This window comes from Lathyrus oleraceus, chromosome 2 (genome assembly GCF_024323335.1).
Source record: "Lathyrus oleraceus cultivar Zhongwan6 chromosome 2, CAAS_Psat_ZW6_1.0, whole genome shotgun sequence".
NCBI lineage: Eukaryota > Viridiplantae > Streptophyta > Magnoliopsida > Fabales > Fabaceae > Lathyrus > Lathyrus oleraceus.
Genome location: NC_066580.1, coordinates 92734258 through 92745837, shown reverse-complemented (window position 1 = coordinate 92745837; position 11580 = coordinate 92734258). Strand labels below are relative to the sequence as shown.

General features: G+C 40.2%; 1 long non-coding RNA gene across 1 annotated transcript; it reads right to left on the bottom strand.

Annotated features, from left to right (window-relative positions):
- Window positions 1–239: 239 nt before the first annotated feature.
- LOC127118275 (uncharacterized) lies at window positions 240–1743 on the bottom strand. The gene is made up of 2 exons (XR_007802165.1): window positions 1576–1743; window positions 240–1111 (listed from the first exon to the last, which is right to left on the bottom strand). It is a non-coding gene; the product is annotated as an uncharacterized LOC127118275 (long non-coding RNA).
- Window positions 1744–11580: the final 9837 nt, after the last annotated feature.

The following is an 11580-nucleotide window of genomic DNA, read 5'->3' as shown; positions in this document are numbered from 1 at the left end:
GATCTAAGTCATTTCATCCATGGCTCTCTTGGTCATCATCTGGTTCAAGTTTCATCATTGATTCTATAGTGTGTCAAAGTGCATTTGAGGTCCATTGGTCCAAGTTACACTGTGTATGTTGGTCAAGTCATGGCATGATCATTAAGTTTCACTATCATTCTTTTATTTAAGACATTGGTTTCATTTGGTTTCATTGAATGTAGTTGGTCAATTGAATTCTATTGGTCATTAGAACACGGTTTAACAAAAGAAGTACATTCCATTAGTCACATAGTTCATACATTGCATTGAGGAAGAGATTACAAGATTACATCACTTTTCGCATAAGTTGACTTTTGATCAACTGTTGACTTTTTTATCAACTATCATCCCAAAATCCCTAATATTCTTGTTCTTTGCTATCCGTCACCCACCTAAAACCCCAAGATCCAAAAATCACATGATCCATGATTTATTTTCACATCATTTTCCAACCATATTCTTTTTCAATACAAACCGTAATTCATGTTCAAAAGTCAATTCCGTATAATCCATAACCATTTTCAAACTCTTTCAAACCATGTCTATTTCCAAACCAATACATTACAGGCTCATTTCCAATCAATACTTCTGTTATGTTCATTCCATTCACCATAACCAAAACCATTCTCATACATAAACCATTAAACCAAACACTTTCAAACCATTAATACACAATTTAGAAAATACTAAGTCCCTAGTTAATTTCAAACATTACAACACAATTAATACAATCCAATCTCACACTCCATTAGCACATTCCACATGGCTTATGATTAACATTCAATAGCAGCTCACAATCAATTCCATGTGGCCTACGATTAACACTTCCATTCACCTGCAAATTTCCAAACTCAGTTATAAACCGTCCAACGTTGACCAACCATCATGCCCACCACAAGCCAAGGCAAAACCAGTCCAAGCTGCACAAAGTGAAAAGGTGCATTTTCATGACAGAAAACCACAACATAATCCACCTGCAAAATTTGCAAGTCAGTCCCACATAGTAGCTCATTTTGAAGTAGCATTCCCAAAACTCAGTTAATTTCGTTCCAACTTGTAAATGCATAACATGGCGCAAGTCCAATTCAACCTGCAAACAGGGAACTCGATTAAACATTCAATCTACAAACAGAGGTTTTCAAACCAATTACAACCAACCTGCAAGTCCTAACAGAAAATGAATTTTAACCAATTAACATAAACATCACATATTTTACTAAATCCAATTCACTCTTTCATTAACAGATTAACCTCACTCTAACTAACCTAGATAAGCACACGCGGAATCACAATCATCCACTAATAGAATTTGCATTTACTAACATAATTAACAACATTTCGTTTCACATTCCAATTAACTCTAATAGATTTTCTAATTTCTAACTAACTCAATGTGAATTTTAGATGAATTTGCATTTTCATTTCTAACTGAATTTGAGAACCAAAACTCTATAAATGGCAATCACTCTTCAATCACATAGATTCATGATTCATTTTTCACTACTCTCAGATTTTCGAGATTTATTCTCTCATAACCTTCCTCTTCACCCTCACCTAGAGCTCCTTCGACATAATCAATTGAAGCTTCAACAGAGTAGAGCTTGACCTCACTCACGGTCCTCTCTTTCTCTCTCGAACCCACGGTTCAATCTCACAATTCAGAGAATTTTCAAAAGAAATTAAGAAGAAGTAGAAGAGAAGAACAAAGAGGAAGAAAAGGCGCGTTTGGATTTTTGTTTCTGAAGCTTCTTTTAACACGTGAATCACGTGTTTTGAATGTGTTGACTCACTTAATCCATTTGCACGCGTGGCTGGATGAACCACCTTCCACTTAATCATCAATCTTCCCTTCAGTTTGTATTATTGGTTTAGGCCTTTTGGCCCATTCTTTTGCTATCAACACCTCTCCCAGCACTGCACCCCCCATTCCATGGCTGGTTGAGAAGTGTGGGCCTTGCCTTGGGCCCTTGCTGTCCATACCATTATTTTTACGTAATGCACCCATGTTTGGCTTTGCCTTTTGCTTTTTTTATTTTAGTTTTTATCTTTAATTTTTGCTTGATATTTTTTAGTATTTGTTTATAATTTGACATGGAAATTAATTGTTAGAATTTAATTAGTTTTTACATGATTTAGTTTAGTTAGAAGTAATTGAGTAGAATAATGCTTGATTAGTTGAAAATAAATGAAAAAATGTGTTCTAACCTAGTTTACATGATTAGATTTAGATTGTAATTGTACATGATAATTGATGCTTACTTGATTGGATGTGATTGTTAATTCTTTCATGTTTTATATGTTTAATTCTAGATGATTAAGATTTTAATTGATTAGAATTAACATTGACCATACTTTTAGGTTTAATTAATCATTGTTTCTTGTGAACTTTGATATGATTTTCTGATTAGAATACACCTTAACCATGGCATATTTCCTTAGACTTGGATGTTTAGTATTTAACCCCTAGGGTTTACAAATATCTTGATATGCATGTTTCCCTAGTTTAGGGCGTGTAAAGAATCATCTGGTGTAAATTGACTAATTAATCCCTTAGGTATGTTGTATACATAACTCAACTAACCTTTCATTCCCATTGGTTGTGTTGATCAATGTTTACTTTGATCAACTAAATCATTTGCATTATGCTCAATTTCAAAATCCCATTCAAGTGATCAAAAGACCCTAGATCACTTGATAGGGCAAGTCCTTTGTGTTCAAACTATATTGGACCTCAGGAGCTTAAGACCTCGAGATTCAAGATCAAGAGTTCAAGACTTCAAGTCAGTACATGGTGTCATACGGTGAACTGGACTTTTTTGTGGTTTTAATCGCAATGTCGCGGTTAGCAAGAGTCGCCACCGACTTTTCTTTTATCCAATAAGGAAAGGTGGAAAAGAACAGGAAAGACCTTAATTTAGATTTTGGGTTCGGGAGGTACATTATACAAAGGGAAGGTGTTAGCACCCTTTGTATCCATGGTTATCCATAGGCTCTTAATTGCTCGATCACTTATATTATTTTAAAAAAAAAGTGTTTGTGAATTGTTTAGAAAAATTGTTTTGAAAAGAGAATTTAACTTTGTAATGATTCTTGTATGAATATATACAAAGTAGTTATCTCGTTTAGTTTTGGAAATTGTTTAGAAAAATATAACTCGGTAATGATTCTAGTATGAATATATACCAAGTGGTGATTTTCTAAAGATATTTTGAAAGGTGTGAGGTGTGAAAATTGTTTTTAGATTGTGAGCCAACAATTAAGAGTTATACCGACCCAAGGTCTTTATGAGCATTTCCTATCCTTATGAGGGTAAAATTGTCCTTATTATTGAGAAATAAGTAGTTTTATCCTTTGGATGTTTAAGGGTCATCGATAGGTCATTGAAGGCAACAGTTACGAGGATATCTTAGCATTCGAAGGGACTATCATCTTTTAACCGTAGACAACATCGGAGGGTCATCGAGGGACAAAGTTGTATATTCGAAGGCAACATCCGAGGGACTATAATTTATTTTATGATGATTTAACCGAAGGGTCTTTGCTAAGGGTATCCCCACGTTCGCGGGACATGACCGTAATATCGTAATCGTAAGGCAACAAAGAGAGGTCCAAGATCACTTATTCAAAGGCAAAGTTTTACAATTAATTATATAATTAGGATGAAACTCCACATTAAAATTATTAAAAATAATATATTAAAAAATTAATACATTAGAAATTAATACATTAAAAATTAATTTAGGGTGAAACTCCACAAGGGTATCCCACAAATAAAGTGGAATACCTAGCCAATAACCTTTTCCTGGGATATGTGAACCTTTACGAAACTCAAAAAAAAGAAACATGTCAGAACACCAAATCAGGGTGCAATCGAAGATTACACCGGAGAAATATCACAACAATAAATAGGATAGGATGAATAATGCATGGCTATGATAAAACATAAAAAAAAAAAAAGAATAGAAAAGTCAGCTACTGTCTCGTTCGCCTCTGCCTCGCCTAGCGAAGGCCAGGCGAATACTCGCCCCAGGCTCGCCTAGCGAGGTGCTAGCGAGCGGCCACGGATTTTGAATTTGAAAACAGCCCCACGTTAGGAACTTTGAATTTTATGGCATTTTATCACAGGAATAACATGATCAAACATTCAGGGTATTCAGGCATATTTAAATTCCCATACGAAAGCAAATTATATATCAACATTTAATCATGATGCATTATATATGTAGATATGGCCAATTGAAAGTATAAACAATAGAGATACGCAAACCTGTTTGCCAATTCAAGGTTGAAGGGATTGACCACTTGTAGTATCGGAATAAGTTAGGCAGCGGGAATTGGACGGCGATGGCTTCGGTGCAGATGGGCTGCCTTCAGGGTTTCTTTACTCTGAATTCTCCGTTCTCCGGGTAGGCAGGGTTCCTATGCCAAAACTTCTATTCGTTCTTCTCTGTTCTCCTCCTCTTTTTTTGTTCAGTGAATCTCCCAGTGTAACTCCAAGTCTAACTCCCCTACTGAAACTTCAGTATTTATAGACTAATTTCGTGGGTAATGGGCTTGGAATGAGGGAGACCCAAGTCCAAAATAATTTGTTATATTTTAATTATTTATTTATTTTAATTATTTAATTAATTAATTAATTAATTAAAAAAAATTTCTCTTTTTTTTTTTTTTTTTTTCGTTTCTCGTTTCTCGTTTTTTTTTTTTTTTTTTTTTTGGGCTCAGAATGAAGCCCGAAATTTTTGTTGTCTGTCAGCTTCGCTAGGCGAGCGCGTAGCGAACAGGCCAGTTTGGGTCATTTTCTGGATTGGGCCATCCGTGAGCTGGGCCTTTGTTTCTTCAAGATCAGTGTTATATATGAGTCGGAATGCCTTGCAAAATGTCTTGAAATATTAATGGGCAAATTTTGGGGTATGACAGCTGCCCCTGTTCAATATTCTTGGGCCGAGAGAGTTAGAATGGTGTATACGCCATTCGTGGTCTGGAGGTGGAAGATTATTGAACACTAGAATGCCCCAAAAGTTTGCACTTGAGAATCGACAGTTGGTCTTGATGGAGATGGGCTTAAAGATGCCATCCGGGAGGTTTGATGACGAAAGCTTCAGATCGCGCCGTATATTAGGCCAATTTGAAGACATGGGTGCCACACTGGGTCGTACGTTAGACCGTATAACGAGTCATCCATTAGGCTGCCGACTTCGCTGGGGAGTCGGAGTGTGTCATATGCTGTTGGGGATAAAGGATCAGAATGGACCATACGCTAGATCGTATCTGAGTTGCAGAATGAGCCGTACGTTAGGCTGAATCTGATGACGAAAGGGGTAGTCGTACGTTAGACTACACTTCAGAAATGTACCGTATGTTAGGTAGGATCTGATGATGAAAGGGGTAGTCGTACGTTATACTACACTTCAGAAATGTACCGTATGTTAGGTAGCATCTGAGGGGATGGACATCCGAACGGGTCGTACGTTAGACCGTCGCAGAATGAGTCGTCTGTTAGGCTGCATCTGATGATGAAAGCGGTAGTCGTACGCCAGACTACACTTCAGAAATGTACCGTACGTTAGGTAGCATCTGAGGGTTGTAAGATCCAAACGGGTCTTACGTTAGACCGCGTTGGGGTTGTTGAAGTTCAGAATGGATCGTACGTTAGATCGTATCCGAGTTGTAGAATGAGCCGTCCGTTAGGCTGCATCTGAAAAAGAAAGTAGTCGTACGCTAGACTACACCCCTGAATGTACCGTACGCTAGGCAGCATCTGAGGATTTGAAGGTCCAAATGGGTCGTACGTTAGACCGCATTGGAGTTGCTGAAGAAGTCATATGTTGGGCTGAATCAGAATGAACCGTACGTTAGGCTGTATCTGATAACCTGTATATGTTGTACTTGCAATAAATGTCTGGGATGGGCTTAGAGATGCCATCGTTAGGAGGATATCGAAGTGTTGTCAGAATGAATGTTCCCGTGAACTGTATTTGAAATATGTATCTGAATCTTGAATGTGATTGATAAAGGTGTCTGTCTGAATGAACCTTCTACTTTGACTATATCAGGAGGATAATTAACCTGCAAAGAAAAAGTTAGCTTCATGCTATGTCATGATGCATGAGATGTTTCGTGTTATGCTAAAATAAATGTGAATGTTGTATGCATGCGTATGCTGTGAAAGGATGTAATGAATGAGTTATGCGTATGAGAAGTTCTGCTTGGGGACTCTACTGGGGAAAATAAATCCCCATCTACTGATTTGAGACATTTGTGTCGATGACCCTTTCTCGGCTGGGGATGCTTGATTTCTGTCTGATGGTGGAAATATTCAACAGAGCCTGGCTGGGGATGGATGAGATGATCAATCTGTCTGGTGACGCCGACCTCTGTTGGGGAGTAACTGGCTGTGCCTGGGGATACTGCCATTTTCTGAGGAAAAAAAAAACAGGCTTGCTGGGGAAGAGAATTGGTAGCGGATTCATTGGAAGCATGATTAGACCTTTTCCTTGATCCTGAAGTCGGGTAGTAATTGCTATTGCTATTCTATGCATGTATTTTTGGTAAACATCAGTCATATTCAAATGCACATATTAATTCAAATTAAATCAATGGACATTTACGCAACCAAAACAGAAAAGTAAAAACAAAAGCATCTTTTTTTTGAAAGAGGGTTGTATTGATTTTGAAAGGAGGCCTATAAACAGGCAATTTGTGTACAAGGAGACAGAAATCCTAGTAAGAGGAAATTGTCGAAAACAAAGAGAAAGCTATGTGGAAGAAGTCCTATTGATTTTAAGCCTACTACTGTCATTATGTCTTCGAGCATCTCATCCCTTGCTGTCGGATAGAAGTGATTGGCTTGGTCAGTCCCTCGAACTTGGATGAAAGTTGACTGAGAACGGGACATAGTCATACGCTTTAATCCCTAATTTTTGCCTGGACCGCCTTTTCAGGTTTTCAGTCCACCAGGATACCCTTTTTTGCCCAAGCCGCCTTTTCAGGTTTTCGACTTGCCGGGTGTACATTTTTTTTATATATCCCTAATTTTTGCCCGAACCCTTTTGGTTCGCCGGGATGCCCTTACTTTTGCCTAGATACGTCGATCTAGCGGGTCTCTTTTATGCGTAGTATTTTTTAACTATGTCCGCGTTCACGGGATGTGGGAAGTCTTCACCATCCATTGTAGCGAGTATCATGGCTCCACCTGAGAATACCTTCTTAACTACAAATGGCCCTTCGTATGTGGGAGTCCATTTGCCTCTGGGGTCAGTTTGTGGTAGGATGATGCGTTTGATTACCAAGTCGCCAATTTGATACACTTGTCTCTTGACCTTTTTGTTGAATGCCCTGGTCATGCGCTTCTGATATATCTGCCCGTGACATACAGCCGCAAGTCTCTTCTCATCCATCAAATTTATCTGATCGAGTCGAGTCTGAATCCATTCGTCCTCGTCTAAGCCCGCCTCTTTCATGATCCTTAGAGAATCTGAACTTCCACTGGTAAAACGGCTTCCATTCCGTAGACTAAAGAGAAAGGAGTTGCCCCTGTCGAAGTTCGCACGGAAGTACGATAACCATGAAGAGCAAATGGTAACATCTCATGCCAGTCTTTGTATGTTACCGTCATCTTTTGTATAATCTTCTTAATATTCTTATTAGCCGCTTCTACAGCGCCGTTCATCTTTGGCCGGTACGGAGAAGAGTTATGGTGTTTTATTTTGAACTGCGTGCAGAGTTCAGTAATCATCTTGTTGTTCAAATTAGTGCCATTGTCAGTGATAATTCTCTCAGGGACGCCGTATCGGCAGATGAGGCTGTTCTTGATGAATCGTGCCACCACATTCTTAGTAACAGAAGCAAATGAGGCTGCCTCCACCCACTTTGTGAAGTAATCAATAGCAACAAGGATGAAACGATGTCCATTAGAGGCGGTAGGTTTAATCTCGCCAATCATATCAATGCCCCACATTGCAAAGGGCCACGGCGCGGTCAACACGTTTAATGGAGCAGGAGGCACATGTACTTTATCCGCATAGATCTGGCACTTATGACAAGTTCTGGAGTGATGGTGGCAATCAGTTTCCATGGTAGACCAATAATACCCTGACCTCAGAATCTTCTTGGCCATTGTATGTCCACTAGAATGAGTCCCAAAGATACCGTCGTGCATGTCTTCCATAATCTTCTCTGATTCCTTTCTATCCACACAGCGAAGCAAAGTCGAATCATGGTTACGTTTGTACAATATTCCATTACTCAAAAAGAATTTAGCGGAGAACTTCCTCAGAAATTTCCTGTCATTGATGGATGTCCCTTCAGGGTATTCCTGAGCTTCTAAATATCTTTTTATCTCGTGGAACCAAGGCTTCTCTTCTACTTCATCAGCGTTAAGTTCATAACAATATGCTGGTTCGTCTAGTCGTTCAATGGTAATCCGGGGAGCTTCATTGTCCCATCTGACTCTGAACATAGATGACATGGTAGCCAATGCGTCTGCCAACTGGTTCTCCTCTCGGGGAATATGTTCGAATGTGATCTCTTCAAAGTATGGGATTAATGTCAACACCTGCTCTCGATAGGGGATGAGGTTCGGATGTTTAGTGTCCCATTCTCCTTTGACCTGACTGATTACTAAGGCTGAGTCTCCATATACCCTCAAAAACTTGATTCTCAGGTCTATAGCAGCTCTGAGTCCCAAAATACATGCTTCATACTCAGCCATATTGTTGGTACACTCAAAACATAGTCTAGCGGTGAAAGGCGTATGGCCACCCTTGGGGGAAATGATCACGACGCCAATACCGTTGCCCAATGCGTTAGACGATCCATCAAAAACCATAGTCCATCGGGATCCCACTTCGGGTCCTTCATTCGGTCCAGGTTCTTCATAATCAGTAACAAGCATGACATCCTCATCTGGGAACTCAAAATTCATAGACTGATAATCATTCACGGCCTGATGAGCCAAATGATCAGCTAGCACGCTTCCTTTGATTGCTTTTTGGGTGGTATACTGGATATCATACTCTGTTAAAATCATCTGCCATCTTGCTATTCTTCCGGAGAGGGCGGGTTTCTCAAATATGTATTTGATAGGATCCATCTTAGAAATCAACAAAGTGGTGTGATTCAACATATACTGTCTTAGTCGGCGAGCAGCCCAGGCCAAAGCACAGCAAGTTTTCTCGAGCAGTGAGTATCTTGTTTCACAGTCGGTAAACTTTTTGCTAAGGTAGTATATGGCATACTCTTTTCGACCGGACTCGTCATGTTGTCCCAACACGCACCCCATTGAGTTTTCTAAAACGGTTAAATACATGATTAGAGGTCTTCCCTCAACTGGTGGCACCAGAATTGGAGGTTCTTGGAGGTACTTCTTGATTTTGTCGAAAGCTTCTTGACATTCATCATTCCATATCATCTCTTGATTTTTTCTCAGTAACTTGAAGATGGGTTTGCAAGTAGCGGTCAAATGGGAAATAAATCGGGCAATGTAATTCAAACGTCCCAAGAAACCTCTGACTTCTTTATCCGTACGGGGAACTGGCATCTCTTGAATAGCTCTCACCTTGGCTGGGTCGACCTCAATACCTTTACCACTGACAATAAAGCCCAAGAGTTTACCAGATCTTACTCCAAAGGTGCATTTGTTCGGGTTCAATCTCAACTTGTATTTCTTCAGCCTCTCAAACAGTTTGTATAAATGATCGAGATGTTCTTCTTCAGTATGAGACCTGGCTATCATATCGTCCACATATACTTCTATTTCATGATGGATCATGTCATGGAACAAAACCACCATAGCACGCTGGTACGTTGCTCCTGCGTTCTTTAAACCAAACGGCATTACTTTATAACAGAAGGTGCCCCATTGCGTCACAAACGTAGTCTTCTCCATGTCCTCAGGTGCCATTTTGATCTGGTTATAACCCGAGAATCCATCCATGAAGGAGAATACCTTGTGTTGAGCGGTGTTGTCTACCAGAACATCAATGTGTGGCAGTGGGAAATCATCCTTGGGACTCGCTCTATTCAAATCTCTGTAATCCACACACATTCGCACCTTACCATCCTTCTTTGGCACTGGTACCACATTAGCAACCCATTGAGGATAAGAAGTAACCGCCAGAAAACCAGCATCGAATTGTTTCATGACTTCGGCCTTGATTTTCTCGGACATTTCAGGACGCATGCGACGAACCTTTTGCTTAACAGGACGACAATCTTCCTTCGTCGGCAAACGATGCACTACTATATCGGTATCCAGCCCTGGCATGTCTTCGTAAGACCAAGCAAAAATCTCCACATAGTCATGTAGCATTTGAATCAATCTTCTTTTGACACTGATTTCCAAGCCTGCTCCTATTTTGACTTCTCTCTTGTCCACCTCGGTACCCAGATTTACAGTCTCAACTGACTCCTCATGCGGCTGTATAGTCCTTTCTTCTTGTAGTAACATTCTGGCAAGTTCTTCAGGTACTTCACAATCTTCCTACTTCCATCTTCGGCTCGGTAGATCGGATTTTCAAAGTCATAATGAACAGTAGTAGAACTATTATCAACAGGATCCAGAGTGGATAGGGATTCCTGACTAAAGGAAATCGGGATAATGTCTTCAGTCTTCCAATTGTTGAGTCCGTCACCAATTGTTGGGAAAATCCAGCTATCCAAGTCGCAATCACTATCAGCATCTTCCATAGCATTAATCTGATTTTTGACTATCTTTCCAGAGTTAAACCCCAGGCCAGCTTTATCAAACTTGTACGGTACATTGATCAGTTGACCCCAACCAGCACGATCACCATTTTCAATCGCGGCTTGAGCATCTTTCAGAGAGATCATGACAGGGGGAGCACGAACAACCTTGGGCACAAGGGGAGTTGGCTTAAGGACAGGACTGGGTGGAGGAACCACTTCAAATGACTGAGAAGGAGTCTCAAAGAATTCACCATCCATCTCGACGTATTTGAAGGCTTGCACACTACTGACAATATACTCTTCTTCTCCACATACAGTGACAACCATGCCTGCTATTGGATACTTCAGCTTTTGATGAAGCGACGAAGCTACCGCACCTGCCCCATGGATCCAAGGGCGCCCCAACAAGCAGGAGTAGGCGGGACGAATGTCCATCACGTGAAAGGTAGTGTTGAAGACTTGAGGTCCTATCTTGATAGGGAGAACCACTTCACCATAGACAACACTCTTCGCACCATCGTAAGCACGCACCACAACATCACTAGGTTTCAGTTCAATGCCTTTGTAGTCAAATTTATCGAGTACAGCTTTCGGGAGCACATTCAAGGAAGAGCCGTTGTCGATCAACACGTGAGCCAGGGTGATCCCCTCACACTCGATGGAGATATGCAGAGCTTTATTGTGATTCTTTCCTGCTGGCGTCAGGTCAGCATCGGAAAAGCCTAGGCCATTGTCAACAGTCAAATTAGCAACATAATGTTCGAATTGATCGACGGATGTTTCTTGAGGCACATGAGCGGTCTTCAAGAATTTCATCAATGCATTGGCATGGGATTCAGAGGATAATAACAAGGACAACATTGAGATTTTAGA